The sequence below is a fragment of the Halichoeres trimaculatus genome, unplaced genomic scaffold (assembly GCF_033239565.1).
Source record: "Halichoeres trimaculatus isolate MK-OKI-2021-1 unplaced genomic scaffold, fHalTri1.1 fHalTri1_scaffold_9, whole genome shotgun sequence".
Classification (NCBI taxonomy): Eukaryota; Metazoa; Chordata; class Actinopteri; order Labriformes; family Labridae; genus Halichoeres; species Halichoeres trimaculatus.
Genome location: NW_027437188.1, coordinates 26,931,336 through 26,951,476, shown reverse-complemented (window position 1 = coordinate 26,951,476; position 20,141 = coordinate 26,931,336). Strand labels below are relative to the sequence as shown.

General features: G+C 39.1%; 1 protein-coding gene across 2 annotated transcripts in view; it reads left to right on the top strand.

Moving 5' to 3' along the window:
• Positions 1 to 20,141, top strand: part of pitpnm3 (PITPNM family member 3) — a 120,721-nt gene that overhangs the window by 45,851 nt on the left and 54,729 nt on the right. The gene's annotated exons all lie outside the window — the stretch shown is intronic.

Genomic DNA, 20,141 nt, shown 5'->3' with positions numbered 1-20,141 from the left:
ATTTGTTATCAATAGAGTTGTTTTGAGCACTTTCAATGCAGTAGGAATCATGTGTCCGCAGGAAAACAGTGTGTGGAGAGCAAAAACAGGCAGACTGCATCTGCTGTAATGCTGTCTGGTAGCCATGTTTTGTAGCTTCCAGATACCATGAAATTTGGCATTTAAATCATAAAGAAATATTTGACTGAGATTTTTTTTTGGGCCACAAAAAGGTTCCCACTGTCTTCCTGCATAATGACTCTCATTATGTTCAGCAAAGCGCCCATTGTGCTTTTTCTGTGCAGTGCAGTAGGTCTCTCTGAGAAACCATTTAAAGAACCAAAAGTCAAAGCATCGTATTCCAGCAAAAATCTCACTTCACTGATTCTTCTCCACCCCTTTTTCAGTGCTCTACCTGTACCAGCTGTTATAGTTTTCTTTCAGCCCAAGATTTAAAGACATTTGTTCTGCGTTTTATGTTGAAAAACCTCTCAAATTATTCAGTAAATCAAACAAGATTTCAATCTGTTTATTTTGTGCAGGAGGAATATTACAGACCATAAATACTAGCAGGAGGAACATAATATATCAGCAGGTGCTCATTACATCTCCGACCCTCACATCCAGGGATTCTGTACAACTCTTTGGTTAGAAAGTTATTTAATTACATTCATTCATCAAAGCCTCCGAAGTGATTTTTCAACCACAGTAACTGGATCTCACATCGCCCAGAGATTGAGTACACAGTATTTCTCAGACCTAAATTGAAAAATTCAGTTACACCTGTAACGATCATAAATCAGTGCCGGGGTTTATGAAGATAACTCCCACAGCGGGAGGTTTCATGTAGCAGGAACTCAATCACTGTTGTCAGCCGTGAATTGCTGATAATGTTTTATGTCTCTTGATGGCACTATTGAACGCAACGTGCTTCCCAATACACAAGATATACTTAAAACAAGATTTAGCTAAGATTCATGCCAGGTCTCTTTAGAGTCACTGCAGTCACCATACTATCAGACATTATTCTCCAGGCAGCCATTTCCCTGGAATGAAACACTCAGGGCTCGCTTTTCAAGTTATTTCTTGGGGGCTATTTAATGCATTTAATAAGATAGAAGCTGACAGAAGATAAGAGTATGAAAGAGCGCAAGAGTAGGGAACGACAGGTGGAAAACAGGCAATTTGAACTGGATTTGAACCCAGGCCACACAGTTAAGGGCAAACTTCATAGGGTGTGACCTAGACCATTAGCCCATCTGCACCCTTGCGCATATGATCTAACTCTATATGCTTTATCTCAGGTTTTAAGTCACATAAATTTCACAAATCCAACAAGTTGTTATTGTTTTAACAGTTGAAGAAAAGATGGTAAAAATCTTGGTTACAGGACGAATTTCAGATTAAAACATAAATACCCTTTAAGCTACCACAAGCTTCTTCCTAGCAAGCATTTATGTTTGAAATCACAGAATGAGTACAAAAGTCAGATCATGCAGTTGTTAAGGCTTTTATTTAAAGACATCTACAAATTTTAGGTAATTTTGGTAAATTAAAGCCTGCAATGTAATGTTAGTGATGCATCTTATGTAGCTTCTCTTTAAGCTCTTCTAGTTTTTTCATGTTAATGTAAGATAAATACAGGTATTGGTGAATTTAAAGATTTTATTATTTTGTTTGCAGAAGAAAAACAATCGTTTTATTATCCGACTACTTACGCAACAACTGACGGTAATGCTGCCTTTACCTTTTAGCTTCTGTTAGCTAGCCAAATAACAGAAGGTCACAGAAAGATACTTGTTCATCATTGGGGTTATGGTCCTGAGACTTATTAATATTTTGAAGGAAAGTAAGTACACAAGTAAGTTTTCTTCTTGTGCATTTAGCTGTTTGGACTAAGTGCAGCCTTTGCATAGATTCCCGTAGATAAAATTTGTGTGCACAAGAAAATGATTAGTGTCACCTTATAACTTTATGAAAAAAAATCAATGATGAATGGTTTTAAACACAGCCATGTGTTGCAGCTCCTCCATCCTGATATCACAGCACAGGTTTGCTGTTTTTGCTTACTGATAAATGGACCGGCTCGCGTCTGTCGCAAAGGTCAGCTCTAAGGTTTGACAAACTGGATTGGACGTTTTTAATCTCTGATCCTGTGTGTGTGTCGATCTGTGTGTGTACATGTGTAGCTTGTTCCTGCAGTGATCAAAGAAAAAGCTCCTGCAGGGATGCTGTACATGTCATGCTGTGGTAACTGAAGGAGCAGGTACACTGTGAATATTTTACACTTCTTACACACCCCATCAGCAACCACTCCAAAAAGCAGCAATGACCTGTGAAGTGCTCCGCTGCAGCAGGTCCATCTTATTGTAGTGCGCTATAATAATGGAAATAAATGATAAACAGCTCTAGTGCTGGAGAAAATAAAAAATAACCATTTCCATGAATAAAACATAAAGAGCTGTTGTGTTATAAATAATGTGCTTGTTGTTAAAATACATCTTTGGAAAAGGATTGCTGAAGCACTAACTTCAGCTCATTATTTTGGTTTTGCACAACAGCAAGCCGATTAAAGCCCGCTGTTTTCTGCCATTCCTACAACAAGCAGCAGACAGATATTCAGTATTGTTAGCAGCATGACAGCTAACAAAGTAGAACATTTTGTTTTAAAGGCTACAATACTCTTACAAAGTTATTTGGACCAAAAATGAGGCTACAGCGAAAATACTAAATCAACCATCTCTCAGAAACAGTACAATATTTTAGATTTAAGGAAATATTTGAACACTTTATTCCATCTTTTGGCAAATTTGTGTGACAAGCCCACATTTTGCAACAAGTTTTCCTCTTCTTGCTTCATTGATTTGTCTCCTCAGGTCCTCTTCATTTTTCTCACATCTTGGCACTCCAGTCAAGGAACTGAAAGAAAGATGAGGGAGAGGCACAAGTCAAAGTGTCAAAACTATAATCATCCCATGGTTTAGCCCTGTGACAGTAATGTGTAGATAAATAATAACTTGATAATGAGTAGCAGGCTGCACTTGCACCTATAAAGCTATATCTTCAGTCAAAAGACATGTCTGGAGGAGCCTCTTCCTCTCTCCTCATCCTTCCTCCTCCAAGTGCATTTAAAAAATTGGAAGATTGCTATTTTTTCTACAAATTGCTGAAAGAGTGATGTTGAAAATTGCAGTTGATACACTTATTGTTTAAAAAGTGCTTGCTAGACAATTATAAAAAAAACATACAAAGAACTGTGAGTTTGCTACAGATAAAAAACTAAAGACAAGTGCAAATCCAGAGAAAAGACAGTGTTGAGGCTGAAACTAACAACCCAAGTTAGAAACGAGGAAACTGTTCAGATCAGCCACTAAGAATATCCATTTGCATGTGTTCAAACAAAACTCTTCTTTAAAGTAATTTATTATCAAACCATTTGTCAAAAACAAAGGACCTACTGCACAGACGGCAGGATGTCTGCTGATGAAGCTTAAACACACACAGATGCTTGGGAAGTTAAGCACGCTCATGGTCCATTGAACAAACAAAAGCCCAGTTAGAGGCAGCCTGCTACTGTATGCATTGGCTTCAATGGAGTGTGTGATGTATGGTGTCTGTAAGTTTGAGGCACTGAACCGAGACATTATTACACAGTCATGCAGTACCTCCTATTTAAAACTGCATGCGCCTTCAGTCTTAAGACTGACAACCGCTGACTCTGTCTCTCTTTATCCTCTAATAATGTGTGAAAACATGTGGTGAGGCTAGTCCTCTGTTGGAAACAGAAAGATAATTATATTTCTTTGCTTCCAGTCAAAGTACATGGAGAAAACGCATGCATAAAATGTTATCAAGCAAATCTCATAAATCCTCTAAAGATGGTAAATCATACTAGGAGTGCTGGTTCCAGTGCAAATTTCTGCTCCCAGGCTACTTTTAGAGAGTTTAACCTGGCATACTAAAGTCAAAGTAATTGCATTCTCCCTCTTGCCTTCTCTCTGATTCTCATCTTTGAGGCTCCACAAAGTCAAACAAATCCAAAAATAGAAACACTCCCCAACATGGTGCTGCATATCAATGTGCATCAGCCCGCTGAGGTTCTGCCTCGTTTGCTTGTTTACATCCTACACTCGTGGGAGCGTCGGGGATATTAAAATAAATTTAGCTCAGCAAAACCGGGCGTAGCAACAAAAAAAGGAGCTCAAAGAAAGACAACAATAGCTGAAGTCAGGCATCTAGAGACAGTGCTAGAGGCTTAGCAAGCTAGAACCTTAAACTGCAAACTCCAACTTCATCACAGATGTATCAGTGTTTTATATGTATATGTTATGTATGAGTCATTTACTGGTGCGTGTCATTGCTCTTGTAAGAAATTATGAGGAAGGAGGAACTTAAGTAGCTTAAACCCTGTAGACTCTAGTATTTTTAAGGGTTTGTCAGTAATGTTTTTGACTTTAAAGAAAGTACATGAGAGGTAACCCCTGACCCCTTTTTATGGCTGCAAGGGGAAACTACCATTTCTTCTCACCCCTTTAGATATTCTGAGTTTATCAGAGCTGTACCACTTTGCTGACATATTTTCACACTGTTTTTAAGAAAACTTCAGAGATGGAATAATGGAATAGTGGCAAATTACTTAAACAAAAGTAACTAAATGCAAAAACAAAGTCTTTTTAAAAACATTTTGGCTAGTTATTATTAGGGCTGGGCAACGATTAAAACTTTTTATTGTAATTAATTGCATGATTTCCCTGATTAATCATAATTAATTGCATTGTGAAAGTGCCATAACATCTGTCATGCAAACACTAAATTAGTACTTGTTATACAGTAATAGTTAAATCACATATTTAGTGCAAATCAAATTTACAAAATGTAAATACAAAATTAAAGCTTATTGCCACTGTCAGGGCATTAAAGTGATACTCCGGGATGGAACAAGTTGGATCCTATCACAAGGTTTAGGGCAGAAATTACCCCTACAGCAGTGTTTTTGTGCAGCAGAAGCCCAGGGCGCTCGCACCAAACACCCCCTCCCTGCTCGTCAGTCGGTTTCCTATGGATTCAGACAGGGCCATATTTTACTTGACCAAAAACACAAATAAACGGACTCCCACCGAAAAAATCTGATATTGGTCTGCATTCACGCTTTATTTAGAGAATTTTCAGCACGTTACTTTCACACAAAAACACCGCTAAATAAGGCTCTAGTTCTCATCATGTCTCTACATCCTGGCAGACTACCTGCGTTTGTTTATATCTGGCACGCCGTGCGCGTGGACTGATACACTAAGCGGCGAGCGCCTTTAAGTTCCGTGGCGTTGCCCCTCTTCTCCATGCTTGTTTTGGTTACTCATCGTGTTTTTCCGCCAATTTCACTTTCGGTTCCACCGCGGTCAGCAACAGACATTTACAAAATAAAAGCATTTGAGCAACATGCACTAATGTGCGATAAAATATTGAACGGTGTTAATAGATTGACGGGTTAACACGAAAATAACGCGTTAACTTGCCCAGCACTAGTTATTATCCTATGATGAATTTCAAATCTGCTCTGAAAAACAGTTAAAGGCACAAACATCACTATGTTAGCACTTTAAAGATATCATCATTACCTTTAATGTGACAAGTTTTTGAAAGATCATAGGTTAATTCTTGGAGCTCATGTACCGAAATATGTGGGATCAGTTTTACACCCTTTGGGACATGGCGAGACCTCTCTGCTTTAAGAAGAGACTCCATCTTGCAGTGCTGCCAGCGTACCACAATTTATTCCACTTAATATTAGGAATGTCCTGATCAGCATTTTTTTTCTTTACCCCAATACTGATACAGTTTTTTAGTACTGAAAATCTGCCAATATAAGTCCCAATCTGATACTTGGGTTTGCTGAGATAGTGAAGCTGCACACTTTTTTGTTTTGAGGTTGTGCCTGCCATGAAGCTTGCCTGGGTTCAAATCCAACCTGCCAACTCTCATCTTGTATCCTGCTCTGTTTTCTTTCCTGTCCCTTCTGAATGAAGAAATAGAAAAGCTAGAAAAACTGAACACTTAAATTGGGGCCGAACAATTAATTAATTTTAAACCAACATCGCAATGTAATAGAATGCAATTTTCAAATCGCAATTTAATTGCAACTTTAACTGCAATTTTAAAAAAAGTATAGAAGAAGTACAGTAGCTTGTACTTGTCCTCCCTTAAAACCAGCAAAAGTCAAAATGCTGTTTTTTCTGGCAAAAAAAACCCCTGTGAGCTACTAAGCTCCATCCAGTAGAATGATTGTGGCTGGCAGCCATACCCCTTAATCACTTCATTTTGTATGGTTTGTTACCCTTACTGACAATGGGAGGTCAGTAAATTTTTCCAGTGTTCCTTTTTCTTTTGCATTTAAGAAATTGAAATTTGCATTTAAGAAATTCTTTTGCATTTAAGAAATGCTAAAAAAAACTTGTTTAAATGTCAACAGTATCTTTTGTCATGTTAGTCGTGCTATAAAATGACTTAAAACTTGTGTTAAGTGAACAATGCAGAAGATAAATGTCACCCCCAAAAAATTGTATGCTAAATCGCAATCGCAATATTGGTCTGAAAAAATCGCAATTAGATTATTTTCCTAAATCGTTCAGCCCTAACTTAAATTCACTACAAGTAACAGTCAAATTTGGGCCAACTTGTTTTTTATTGGTCATGAGTCACTTGTAATTTTATAAATGTTAACATAAAGCCCTCATTTAGCTCTCCTTCCTCTCTAAGATCTGCAGTTGAGACCTTGAAAAATAAATGAGGCGTGTCACAACTTTTTACACTACTGCTGTTGTCACCACCCCACATGGCGTGAATTTCTTTGTAGCGGTCAGAAATTTTAAGTTGCTCTCACCATTGGTAGGACTGCTAGATGGGATTCAGTATGAGAAATATCCATGATTTTTGGCCTTTCAGTTTTGCATCCCTGGATATTGATAATTCTGGCACATTGTTTACGGATATGACAACCATAACCATCTTCCTTAAGCTTTATGTGTGTGTGTCATCTGTCATGTGTGTCTGTATCTAACCTCTCTGTCTCCCTTTGCTCTCGATGATTCCTTCACTCCCTCCCTTGTTCTCCTCAGCCTCTCTAAGCATCCATTCGCTCCCGGGGCTCTCCGCTCCTTCACTCCATTCCCATCGCATCACCTCATCATGTTTCATATTTTCCCTCTGTCTTCCTACATTCATTACTCGACCAGCCACAGGCGACTGTAAACGCTTGCTCCTCCAAAGGATGCCACAGTGATGGCTTTCCATCAGAGGCGGAGAGGGAGAGGAAAGCCTGAGGCACAACTGCCCCTTATTTCCCACCATGCTCTTCTTCCTCGTCCTCTTCATCTCCGCTCGGTGACGTCCCGTAATCTAACATCAGCCTCTTCCATCTTTTCTCCATCCAAACAATCCTATCTGTATATTTATGCTGTGCTCTTTTATCACCACATTGTTCACACTCCATTCACTGACTGATGCGGCTTAATGTAGTCGAACCTGAAATAGCTGCATTACATAACTGATCAAGGACTCCGTGACGAAGAGAAACGACTTGGCGGCTTCCTTGGTATGTTCTGCCAAGATGGGATAACGTTTGCTGAAATGGCTTCGTCAGTTAAAGCAGACACTTTGGAGGAGATGACTCAGTGATAGAGCCTGCCATAACAAACCCAGGCAGGGATCTATTTTATCCCTAAAAAGAAAATATATGTTGAGGATGTAATTCCTCACAAAGTGACCCCGTGGAGAAATATATTCTATTGAATGGGAGAATGATTTTCAATTTCCTCTGGAGCGTCAAAGCTCTCTGTTCTGCATGCACCCTGCGGCTCTATTCAGAAAACACACGCAGAGAGAGTGACGGAAAACATAAATTTACAGTCTGAGTCTCATCTGTGTTCTGCCCATCCAACCCCCCATACACACACACAGCTGCGGTCAGTTTTAACACACAGCATTGGGCACAATTCAGTCTCACTTTAATTTCTTTTAAATTAATGTTTTTATTCCTTCTCCTCTTTGTTTTCTCTTGGCAGAAAAACTGCTTGTTGTTGCTTAAAAGCTTGGACGGTAAAAGCAATTTCTGAGCAGAATTATAACAAGAGAGGGAAAACATGAAAGAGGGGGAGAGGTGAGATAATGGTGGGAAGTCACTGACACAAAACACTCAGCTCTTATTTCCACTTTAGGATAAAATTGCTCAAAAAGACTCTCTCCACTTTGGCCGATGTCTGATGTTTTTATCTCTAATCTGTGCGTGTGTTTACACGTGGATATCTGTGCATATGTGTGTGTTTACCGGGTGGGATTTAAAAAGAGAAATGCAGTGTGATCCCACACTGAGAACAGACAATCGCACCCAGACAACAGTGTTGCTGCCTGGAGCTCAGGAGGAGGGAGGTGATGGAGGACGTACGAAAAAGAAACAACTGTGTATAATGAAAGGCAACCGACTCATTGTGTACGATACACCTCGTCCCTCCACATCGTATAGATCTCTCCTGCTGATGGTCAACACTTTCACTGACCTTTTATAGGTGTTAATCTGCTGTTGTTGGTGGTGGTGTTTATGTGCTGCAGGGGTGGTCACAGCAGCTGTGGTAACAGTCAGGTATGAATGAATCAATGCAGCTTAAAATCTCTAACTTATATACGCTATCTTCTTATCGTAATTTAACTACTGCATCTGACGACACATACTAAATGTCTGTCCGTCCTTCTGGACAGATTCCTCCTCTACTGTTAGGTTTCTCTCCTTACTGCTTCTCTAAAAAACTAGTTTAATATTTTCAAATCCAGTTTGTTCTCATTTTTATAAATTGCTCTTTTCTACAAGACACATGGGTACATAAGCACAAGAGGTGACACTATACTTAAAAGTATGATCATTTGCAGGGCTGTTGGGCCAGGTTATGTTTTTTTAGAAAAAAAAAAAATAGGTGGCTCTTTAACAGTTAGTTTGCGAGCTACCAGTAGCTCTTAGACTCTCAATAAGTAGCTCACCAAACAAATGGGAAATTTAAGAAAAGAAATAAAAGAATAAGGAAGAGAATACAAAGAACTGACTAACTACGAGTCTACATCTTACCCCCCCCAACATACTTATTGTATTTAATAGATGATTGTCAAAGACCCCTGTCTTATCATCATGATAAATACACTGCCCAGCCAAAAAAAAGCCCCCACTTAAAAAAATTGTCACACACTATTTCATTGGACCACCTTCAACTTTCGCTAAGGCCTTGTTTTAGTTAGTGTCACAAGATTTATTTCCATCCAGTAGGGATGTCCCGATATTACATTTTTACTTCCGATACGATACCAATACTGCAGCATTAAGTATTGGCCGATACCGATATTAATCCGATACGATATCAGCATTAAACATGCATACTTTTATTACTTATTTTGAAGTTTGTCTGTCATGTTAGAAAAGGCTTGATAAAGTAATATTATTCAAACAAAGAACAGTAGTCAGCAACAGTAAGTATGAGGAAAAACTGACCCATTTATCATTAACCAATGGGTATCAGAAACAGCTTATATGGGAGTGCTTATATCGGAGATTTTAGATGCATTCTGATACGCTACCGATATATGTTTTTTTGCTGATATCGGACCGATATCCAATATCAATATCGGACTAGGACACCTCTACCATCCAGTGTTGTATTAATTTTTCACCAAGATCTAGCATTGATGATGGTAGAGTCTGAACGCTGTCAGTCAGCAATCAGTGAGGCTGACTGCTGTGCAAAGCCTTCTCCAGCACATCCCAAAGATTCTCAATGGGGTTAAGGTCTGGACTCTGTGGTGGCCAATCCATGTGTGAAAATGATGTCTCTTGCTCCCTGAACCACTCTTTCACAATTTGATCCTGATGACCCTGGCATTGTCATCTTGGAATATGGCTTAGCCATCAGGGAAGACAAAATGATGGAATAACCTGGTCAGTCAGTATATTCAGGAAGTCAGCTGACCTCATTCTTTGAGCACAGACTGTTGCTGAACATAGACCTGAGCAACTGCAGCAACCCCAGATCATACCACTGCCCCCACAGGCTTGGACAGTAGGCACTAGGCATGATGGGAGATCACTTTATCTGCCTCTCTTCTTACCCTGATGGCCCATCACTCTGGAACAGGGTGAATCTGGACTCATCAGACCACATGACCTTCTTCCATCGCTCCAGAGTCTAATCTGTATGCTCCCTAGCAAACTGAAGCCTTTTTTTCCGGTTAGCTTCACTGCTTGCTGACTGACATCGGTCAGATTCTACCATCATCAATGCAAGACCTTGGTGGAAAATTAATGCAACACTGGATGGAAATAAATCTTGTGACACTGCAGAAGCTTATCCAAATGATGCCACAGAGAATGCGTGTCGTAATCTAAGCTAAAGGCGGTCCAACAAAATATTAGAGTGTGTGACCTTTTTTTTTATGGTGACTTTTTTGGGCTGGTCAGTGTAGTTTCCTTAGAAACCTGTTAAAAACCTGTTGAAAATGGTTAAAAATAAAGTATTTTACCCTTTTGAAGATAATTATTACACTAAATGCGGATGAAGTTGTATTTTTGGCCCATTTCAAAATGGCTACTTTCATGAAATCATCCACACTTGTTATCCGGAAAATCATTCCTAATGTTCAAGAAGTTGTGATAGAAATAACATTTTAATTGTCATCATTTTTTTAAAAGTAAGTACTTTCTGCTTTGAAAGAATGCATATTTACGAAAACCTAGGGCTGGGACAATATGCTATTCTCGAGATTTGATTCTATTACGATTTTTGGAGTGGCAAACCAATTTAAAATGCGATTCTACGATATTTAGGATTTTTGCAAATTTAGTTTGCTTTTTAACACCAGACCATGTAAAAAAAATTAAATGATGATGTCAATGTCTACAGACTATATCAGAAGCCATATTTTCCCATAAAATGCACATTACCTGGGTCAGAGAGAAACATTTCAACCTCTGCTGGAGAAAAGTGGTAATTTTTTACAATCCAATTTATACACAAAGACTAAAATTAAGAATTTGAATTTGAAAAAAAAAATAATAATAATCATTCCAGATTCTGTTATTGTCAAACGAAAAAAAAAATCAGAAATATTGATTTTCAATTTTTTCTCCCACCCTTTCTCTAACCTTTCTAAAAAGTTTGCAAAACTACCCAATATTTCAAATGCAATACAAAAAAATTCATAAACAATGTTTTGGAGGATTTTGTTAAAATGGTTAAGAAACATCTCAGTTGGATCAGGCTTTAAAGGGTAAAGTAGTGTGATGGCAGAGAGGACAGACTTGGGAACTGTACAACCAGATGGGAACATTTTGAAATGGGTGTCTGGGGGTCAGGTGTCACAGTGTGTGCTTTAAGCATGATGCCTCTGGTGTTGAGGTCAGACTACTTGGGTGTCGAGAGACTGACAATTTCAGTGGCATTGTTTGTGGTTCACAGTTAAACTGAGCAGCCCATCTATGAGTTTCTTTTCCTTTAAGTAAATAGCTGAAGGGAGCAGGAGCTTTTTGCCCTCAAAGGCCACCATTGTTTGTGGAGCTTCATCAACAGGATGCGAGGACGAGGGAGTGTTTCAATCTAGAATCTGACCCATCCATGATCCCAAACCACCATCCCCTGAAAACTCTACAGCTACTGTCTGTATGGTGTTATTTGTCACCAGGCTTTAAATCCAGAAACCCAGGGCAGAGTGGATAAGAATTCAAAAGGATTTCTGAAGTGTCAGATGTTGATGCATTAGAAGAAACACTAAGCTGATGTCTAAGAAGAGAGAGGAGGTGGGAAGGTCTGCAAAAACACTCACTATTCACAGATCCAGAAGTAATGAACTAGTTTTATTGGATTTTTTTCATTTTATTGTTCTTTTTACTGTTGTCTAATAGGCTGTGAAGAAGACTGCCCCTTGCTGAAGTGAGCTGTGCTAACACATAATATGAGACTGTAGTGGTACTCTGAGCCCATCAGTGAATAAATCTGTGCTGAAATTTGGTAGTTAGACATTTCTGAGCTGGTTGTATTGGAGTAATTGTTGCTGCACAGAAGCTGCAGCATATCCACCAGCTGGGATTGTCAGACAGTGTATATAGTGTGCATGTGTGTGTGTTTAAACCACTTTATATGTTGCATCGCTTTATGGTTTGTGTGGAGGGCAACAGGATTTTTTCAAGGCAATAAAGCTGTTTACGTCTCCTGGGGTCTTTTTTTCCCACAGCAGGGTGACACCACCGACCCTGACGCCGGCAGCAGTGAACAGATGGTGGAGCGTGTTAGCATGCCTGTACAGAGCCAGGGGGTCAGAGAGGGCAGTTCAACCAGTCAGGAGGCAGCGCTCCTCCAAATGAGTCCCACAACTGTTTTGATTCTTCCCTCTGCTCAAACATTCAGATCACAGCTGTATTATGTGTGACTTTTTCACCTTTGGGGATCTTGTTATATGTTTTGCACGGTCACTGTTGCCCGTGTGATTTAATGGACCTGTAATTCACGTAATTGTGGTATCGGTTGTATCAGGCGGGGGGCCATATCTTCTGGTGTTTTACTGCTGATAAGAATGTGCAGATTCAGAAACTCAGTTGTGCTTCTCATCGGCCTACATGAGAACAAACTGAAGGTGAAAGATGACATGCAGATCTCACAGTGCACTTAATCTCCGGGAATTTTTGCTTATCTCCGCACTAGATGTGAGTTTTCTGAAGTGAAGAGCACAGCTTGCATGATGCTGCTTTTCTCTCCCTTTACCCTGTGCCACCTTTTTCTCTGCAGGTAAATCCAGTTAAGGCTGGCCATTTGAGACAGCTTTAACCAGATGAAGAGCCAGGGCTCAGTTTACCATCTACAGCCATAACTAATTTTATTTAAATTAGAGCCCGACTGATATGGGATTTTGGGGACCGATGTCAATACCAATACTGGGGGCAGTAAGAAGCCAATATATTGACTGATATCTGATATATCCGCTGATATATGTAATAAATTTATTGATATACACAGGATAAATACTGTATATGAACACAAATTATGACTAGCTATTGAAAAGTTCTATCTTCCATTTAATGCATGGGACTAAACTAGATTTTAAGTAACAATGTAGCTGCTTTCAAAACACACAATAAATACAATTACAACAAAATACATTGAAACATTTTTAAAAATTATTTTAATGAAAACAATAACTTGTGAATTTATAAGCCCAGGTTAATCCTGCATGGCATTATGAAGTGAGACGCTGTGTAGTCGTCTTATATTAATTAACACACAGGAGCAGGAGGGACAGAATCTCCGCGGAGCAAACATTTTTATAATCGGCTACATTTTGGCGGATGTTGATTTAATCGGTCACAGGCTATAATCGTCCCGATTAATCGGTCGGGCTTTAATTTAAATGCTCAAGTGTGTGGTGTTATTGCGACTATTTTATTTAGAGCCTCCCTCATCTGGAAACATACACATGTCGAATATCTACAGTTCCTGGTTGGACTGCCTTACATAGAAACTACAATAATCAATGAGAGGAGCAGACTGAGAAATGTTTTCAACTGGAAGTTGCGGCTCAAGAGTATTGCAGTAAATGTAAACAAAAGAAGTAACCTCAGCTGAGTAGAAGAAACAACAAAGGAGACAAGCTTCTGGAATTATTGACTCATATTCTTCTCCTATTTTTTGTTGCAGTCACAAACCTTTTCTTTTTTAGAGTTTTGAGACCCATTGTCGACTCGATGTGTATGTGGTTTCGATTTCTGCTGCCAGCATCAGAATCTCAAAGAACTGCAGTTTTTAGTACTTGTAGTGCTGGACTTTGATCATGCAGAATTCTTTGATATGTCAAGTATGTTGAATTATTGCCTTTAGGGTTAAGTGATGTAGCCGTCTTTTAAAACATTTATTCATTTTTTTTTTTTTCCCTTTCTATTTTATTTTAGGTCAAAATGCACAAAGCATTTTATCATGTAAAGCTATTGTTCCTTAAAACCACAAGTGAAAGCGGGGGTTTACAGGAATTGTTAGTAAACACAACATTCAAACTGGGCTCTTCCTCCTTGCCTCAGTGCCAGCAGCAGCGCACACCCACAGCCTTTGACTGAAGCTACGAGAACACACTCATTCGCCCAGCAACCACCTGTAGTGTCGCGTTTCTATGGAAGAGACTCGAGAGCCATGCACCTGACTTGGCATGTTAGCACAAGCTAATCACAGGTATTTGATGCATACCTGTGCCCAAAAGCAAGCGAAAGTCGAGCTAAGCTTCACCCTCATTTAGGAAAAAGCTTTATTTGTTTGGTGTTTTGTTTCAAAACAACTTAAAAAATGTTTAAAAAAAGAAAAAAAATCGAAAGAGAAGGAAACAACTACGTGTAACACAAAACCAAGGAAGTCCTTAAAAAGTTTAGTCTCATTATTTAAAGTCTTATCTATACATGTAAGTAAACTAAATCCATCCTTTCCAACATACATCAAGTTTTTTCCCTCCCAAGTCTGAAAAACAATGTTAATTTTTCCAAAACAAAATAAAAATATATTTATGTTTATCGTCTCCCAGAAGTTGAAATCAGTTAACTCAAATTCTGTCTGTTGTGTGGCTCATTTGAGATCATAGGGTTAGCTCACCTGGTCCTGTGCCTTCAGAGTCTTTTAACCACTTCCTGCAGTCATAAAGAAGAATTTGAGATCAAAACTGTGGCCTCTCCTTCTCATGGATTTTGGTCTTTGGTTTTGTTTCGTTGAATTCAATCTTCAGTTGCTCCTGGTTGAACTGTGAAACTCTCTGGTTGTTGAAAACAAACTGTCCTGTTTATAGCTTCACTGTGTTTTTGATGATTTCTCGTGGGTCATGTTGTGGATTGTTGATTGGCTACAATGGCACCCATGGCAAACATTTTGTGCAAATTGAAATGAAAAATAGGACAAAGGTAATCCTGAAGAATGAGCAGCTAGAATCAAATTGAAAACAATTCACTTACAGAATTCTACAAACTAGTTAATGTGTCCCTCTTGCAAGCCTGTCAGTCGTGCTGCTGGCTCTGATTAAAAGTGAGCAAATGTTTCAGAAAAAAATCTATTTCCATCTTCATCTTTTTTGTTGTTTATGTTGTCTTTTCACTATTTTCAATCACATAAAGTGTTTAAGTGATTTGCAAACCATTAAATTCTGTCTTATTGACATGACACAGGGTGTCCTAGCTTGTTTGGACTAAGAGTTATATTTCTTTATGTCAGAAATCTGAAAAGTTAATCAAGGCAAGAAATACACAAGCAATTTTCAGTGCACAGATGATTTCTTTATCCCAACACACATCATCGTCCTGTGCCTCCGTGCTAAAAGGTCCTCATGAGCAATTCCCACAAATGTAATCAGAGGCTTTGTTTTGCATTGCAAATGTCCTTTTACATTTCTTGAAAGCATTGCACGGCTCATTGAATTGATCCAGAGATTAGGAGGCGAAACATCATTTGCACGAACAAGTCAACATTGCTGTTTTCTCTGCACGTTTGCCCAGGAACAAAGATTATTCTCTGAGATAGTGTAGCTCACTAATGAGCTGATTCACACTCCAGCAGGCAGGAAACTTTGAGGGCATTTTGCCATTTTCATACGCCGCGGGAAGATATAAATCTGAAGTCTGAAAACCAATCTCCCTGATGATGAATGCCGTCTTCTGCCTCTCACCCTCTGTTGTTGTTTTTTTCTTTCCATCTGCTCATTCGAAGGTAATGAATGTGCGCAGGTGAGAGAAGAGGTGGCGACCTGAAAATGGAGAGAAGCAAGAACCAGAAAAGAAAAACTGTTTACTCTGTTTGTGGGGGAGCATCTTGATATTTTTGTGCAAAAATGACATTTTAAATCAAAGTACCACTGACAGAAGGACCCAACTGGAGGGGTCTGAACAGGGATCAATAGATCAATACTTCATCCCCTCTCATTCAACTCGAGTAGACTGCTGTGTGAGCCCTGTCATCCTCTCAGTCTCTTTCAGGGGTCATTTTCTCTTCTTGTAGATAAGTTAAGAAATATCTCAGGCTGCGGTGTGATAACTGAGACTGATGCACTGTGTGTACCTGCTGGGAGTGTGTGCCTCACTGAGCTTTAGGCTGCTGGAAACGATCACGGTGCAGCTGAACTATAGCATTGTCAACAAACCACAGTGCTTTCTAGCTTAGGCCATTTGTTAGGTAGGAATGTGTGCAGAGGGAGAGCTGCTAAATGACACTAAGCTACATGGAGCACATATTGACTGGCAGGGCTCAGACCTCTGAGAGGAATCACAAGAAATGAAAACACTGAAGCGAATAGATTGTTCGAATCCCCCTGCAGCTGCACAAAATCTGCAGAGAGAAAGAGGAATAAAGATCGGCCTGCTAACCACAGGAAGCCGGTTTGTACCAGCGAGCCGAGACGCACCAACAGAAAGATGATTTTGTCAGTTTGCTTCGGTATCATACAAATGTCTTACTTATCGGTAAATTCAGGAGCAGCCCAGCATGTGTGCTGCTCTCACAAATGATGAGGTGAGCTCAGCTCTGCTATTTCCTCTGACTTCTCCTTCTACAATCTGCTGAAGGCAGCTGTTTGCTGCAGATTGGCAGCCGGGACATTTTCTAGTGCAATGCTATGTGTGAGATACGAGCCTCGCTATATTGGCTGTGTGTGAGTGAGAGTGCTCGAATAGATTGTTGTTCTCTTGTCTTTTGTATTGAGTGAAATAAAAACAATATGCACCATTTTACTCCTCTGAATAAACAGAAATGTACGCCAATGAAACTTTCAATCACATTCATCATCCCATTTTTTTCAGATAAGGAAGTCTAAACTTTACGACATTTCCTCATAAACTTCAAAACTTCATAAACCTGCAAACTTCTTAAATCATAATTCAGACAGTCAGACACAAAAATTTAAGTCTGTGAAAGTTGTAAGAAACAAAATAACGTTCTGCTACACTTTGCTTGAATAGTTTCACTCATAAGGGAGTTTTGAAGCATAAAAAAAAACTTCTTAGATTTGTTTTATTTTTTGAATACGGTTTAATTATGAAACATCCCACTTCAGATGTCCAGTATCATTTCGTTTCCTTAATATTGTGATCACGGCATCATTCTGTTGGTCACTCAAACAATGTAACATACCTGCGTCCAAACCCTCTCTGCCTACGTCTCATCGAGAGGATTCTAAATTTAACAGGTGTAGAAGCAGAAATAATACATCAAGGATTAACAGGCGGCCTACATTTGGAGGTGTTTACTGACTCATCAACTGCTGAGTTAATCCTGATGACGCACACGGCTTCATGAAGGCAGATCAACCAGCTGTTTATGTCTTTACGCCAGATAACAAAACACAATGTAAAAATAAGATGACTCTGAAGCTACTGAAAGAAGGTTTTCTCATGCTTTACTCGAGGGTTAAGACTTAAAAGTAGTTGAGTTTATCTTTGATTATGAAGTGTTTTGTAATTTTTGAATGCTAGGTTTGGAAAAACCTTACACAAAAATTTAGAAAATGGTCGAATTCTAAAAATAAATCCTACCTGACTCTGCCACTCCTTTACACAAAGATCTGGTTTATGATCAGATAATATAACCTAAGTGCTCCAAAATCATTCTTTGAAAAGTATGCAAAAATCTTGACGATTGTTAAACTGTTGAAATTTTGCACAGTTGGTGGCAGATGTGTTTGGAAATTTGAAGTAATAAAATGCAAAGCAGGAGTTAGAGTTTACATTACTATTATCATGAATGAGGGATTCAACCGTTCATAATTCTTTATTGATAAGTCTGTTAATGATGGAGTCTTCATAAGAGAAACATCGTTTAAGGTCTCAAAAAGTCATCTTTAAATTTCTTGTTGTAGTAGAGTAGGGTAGAGTATTACTTGTTGTCCCCGAGGGGTAATTCACTTTGCAGACAGTAGCCAACACAATACAAAACAATACTCAGACTCAAATACAGACACACCACTCAAGATGCACTCATCGTCCACAAAAAATCACAGTGGTTAAACATTATTCAAGAAACCAACAGCCAAAGGAATAAAAGACAGTCTATATCTGTTTTTGCTGTACCTGGGAGGATTGAACCTTCTCCCCGATGGCAGCACCTGAAACTCCTCAAGTAAAGGATGCAGGGGGTCCATAACCATGGCCTTTGCCTTGAAGATGGCTTTTCTTTCATAAATGTGCTAATGGTCACATTCTGTCACATTTATAAAAGTTAAAAAATGAAGACCCCAAATGCAGACTGAAGAAGTTCTTAGATTTAATAAAAAAAAAGAGCAAATTGTCAAAAAAAAAAAAAAACATACTCTCTACTAGGGATGCATCAATCCGATCCTGGTATTGGGTATCGGCACCAATACAGTCCCTCAAAGTTGGATCAGGTATCAGTGGGAAAGGATTGGTCCAAAATGGACACTGAAGCTAAACTATGATTTAGTCTACAAGGTATGAAATTTTACAATCAAATAGTCATTTCTGTAAATTCTGAAGCATTTTTTAACCTAACTTCTCTTAAACATTTAAAACCTTATAGTTTAAATAAATATTAACCTCAGTAATTATATTTGTACTCATTTTTGTCTTTTACTGAAAACATTACCAGTCTGGTATTGGATCAGGATCAGGATCAGGATCAGGATCGGTATTGGTATTGGTATCGGTATCGGTCAATACCCAAAGCCCAGGTATCGGTTTCAGAACCAGAAAAGCTGGATCAGCGCATCCCTACTCTCCGCAGTTTGAAAACAAAAATGTTCTACTAAAACTTCAATTTCACATAGGAAAATCATCAGACAGAGGTGAAAACAATCAGGGTGGGGCACACAATCACCAAAGCAGGAAAACTGGAAGTAAAACCAGATTTGACAAACTGGGGGACAATACTACGAGATAAAACAGGGAATCACATGGAATAATCTCACTAACATGGATAAAAATAGAAACACAAGATGGCACAGATGGCAAAGGACTACAAAATAAAAATGACAACAAGGATACTGAACAAGGAGGAAGTGACATGCTTTGTCACACAAGTCCACATTTTTTTGTTGAAAATACAGAAGTTAAGGAAAAAGCAGAACATTATGGAAATGGAAAACTTCAGTCAGGGAATATTTGGTAGATTTTGCATGATAAATGACTGACTGCTCGTTGACTAACCAATCATAAAGTTGATAGACAAGGTTCCAATGTGGAGAGCTCAATTACTCATCTGGAAAAAAAAAATTGGTCTCATCCTTTGTTTCACATATTTACTAGAATCCTGAAAATGTCAGGAATTTCACCCCTACTTTACCTGGAAGTGTTCCTGCCAGCTCCTGTGTAAAATTATGGTGTAAGTTGATGACAGCATCTCGAAGTGGGAAAACTTAGTGCTGCAGGGAGCATGTGAGGAAACAAAATTTTAGGAAACATCAGAATTTTCTTTTCAGAAATGTTCAGGAGTTCATGTGCAGAATCCGTAAAAGTTTTGTAGCTTTACAACTTACAACAACTTTCACACCAAACAAGGTAGAGTTTTCCTCCCTCCTGGCCGAACCACACAATGTTTTCTTTTGCCTGCAGTGTTTGCTCTTTAAACTACTTTACAAGGTTTAGGAGGAACTTTTCCTCCTTTAGAGAAAAGAAAACCTCACTGCATTGATTTCCTGTTACTCTGCGACCAAAATAGTTCAGCGCGCCAAGTCCCCAGTGTGTGCTGAGCTGTGCTAGACAAGCAGGCAGTCAGAGGCAGGCTGTGGGCTGGGAACTGAGTAAAGGGGAGACGACAGAGCGTGTGTATGTGTGTGTGTCTGTGAGAGCCTCTCATGACAGCCAGTCCCAGACCAGCAGGCCAAATAAACAATGAGTGAGGGAGAGATCTAAACACAGAGGAAAGGAAAAAAACAGTAAGAGAGACAGGAGAAAGCCTGGAGAAACTTCCGGGGGGTGTGATGAGCTTGGCCAGGTTCCCATGGTATCCTGCACCACACACAGAAAGAGGGAGAGATGCTTCTAGTCTTTGTGTTGGGATAGAAATGAAAACAGATCTGTTGTTTTTCTGCATTGGAGAATCCAAAATGAAGTCATTTGTGATGCTAAAGCAGAAAAACAACCTCTAAAAACCTCTGTCCTGCTGTTTACCCTC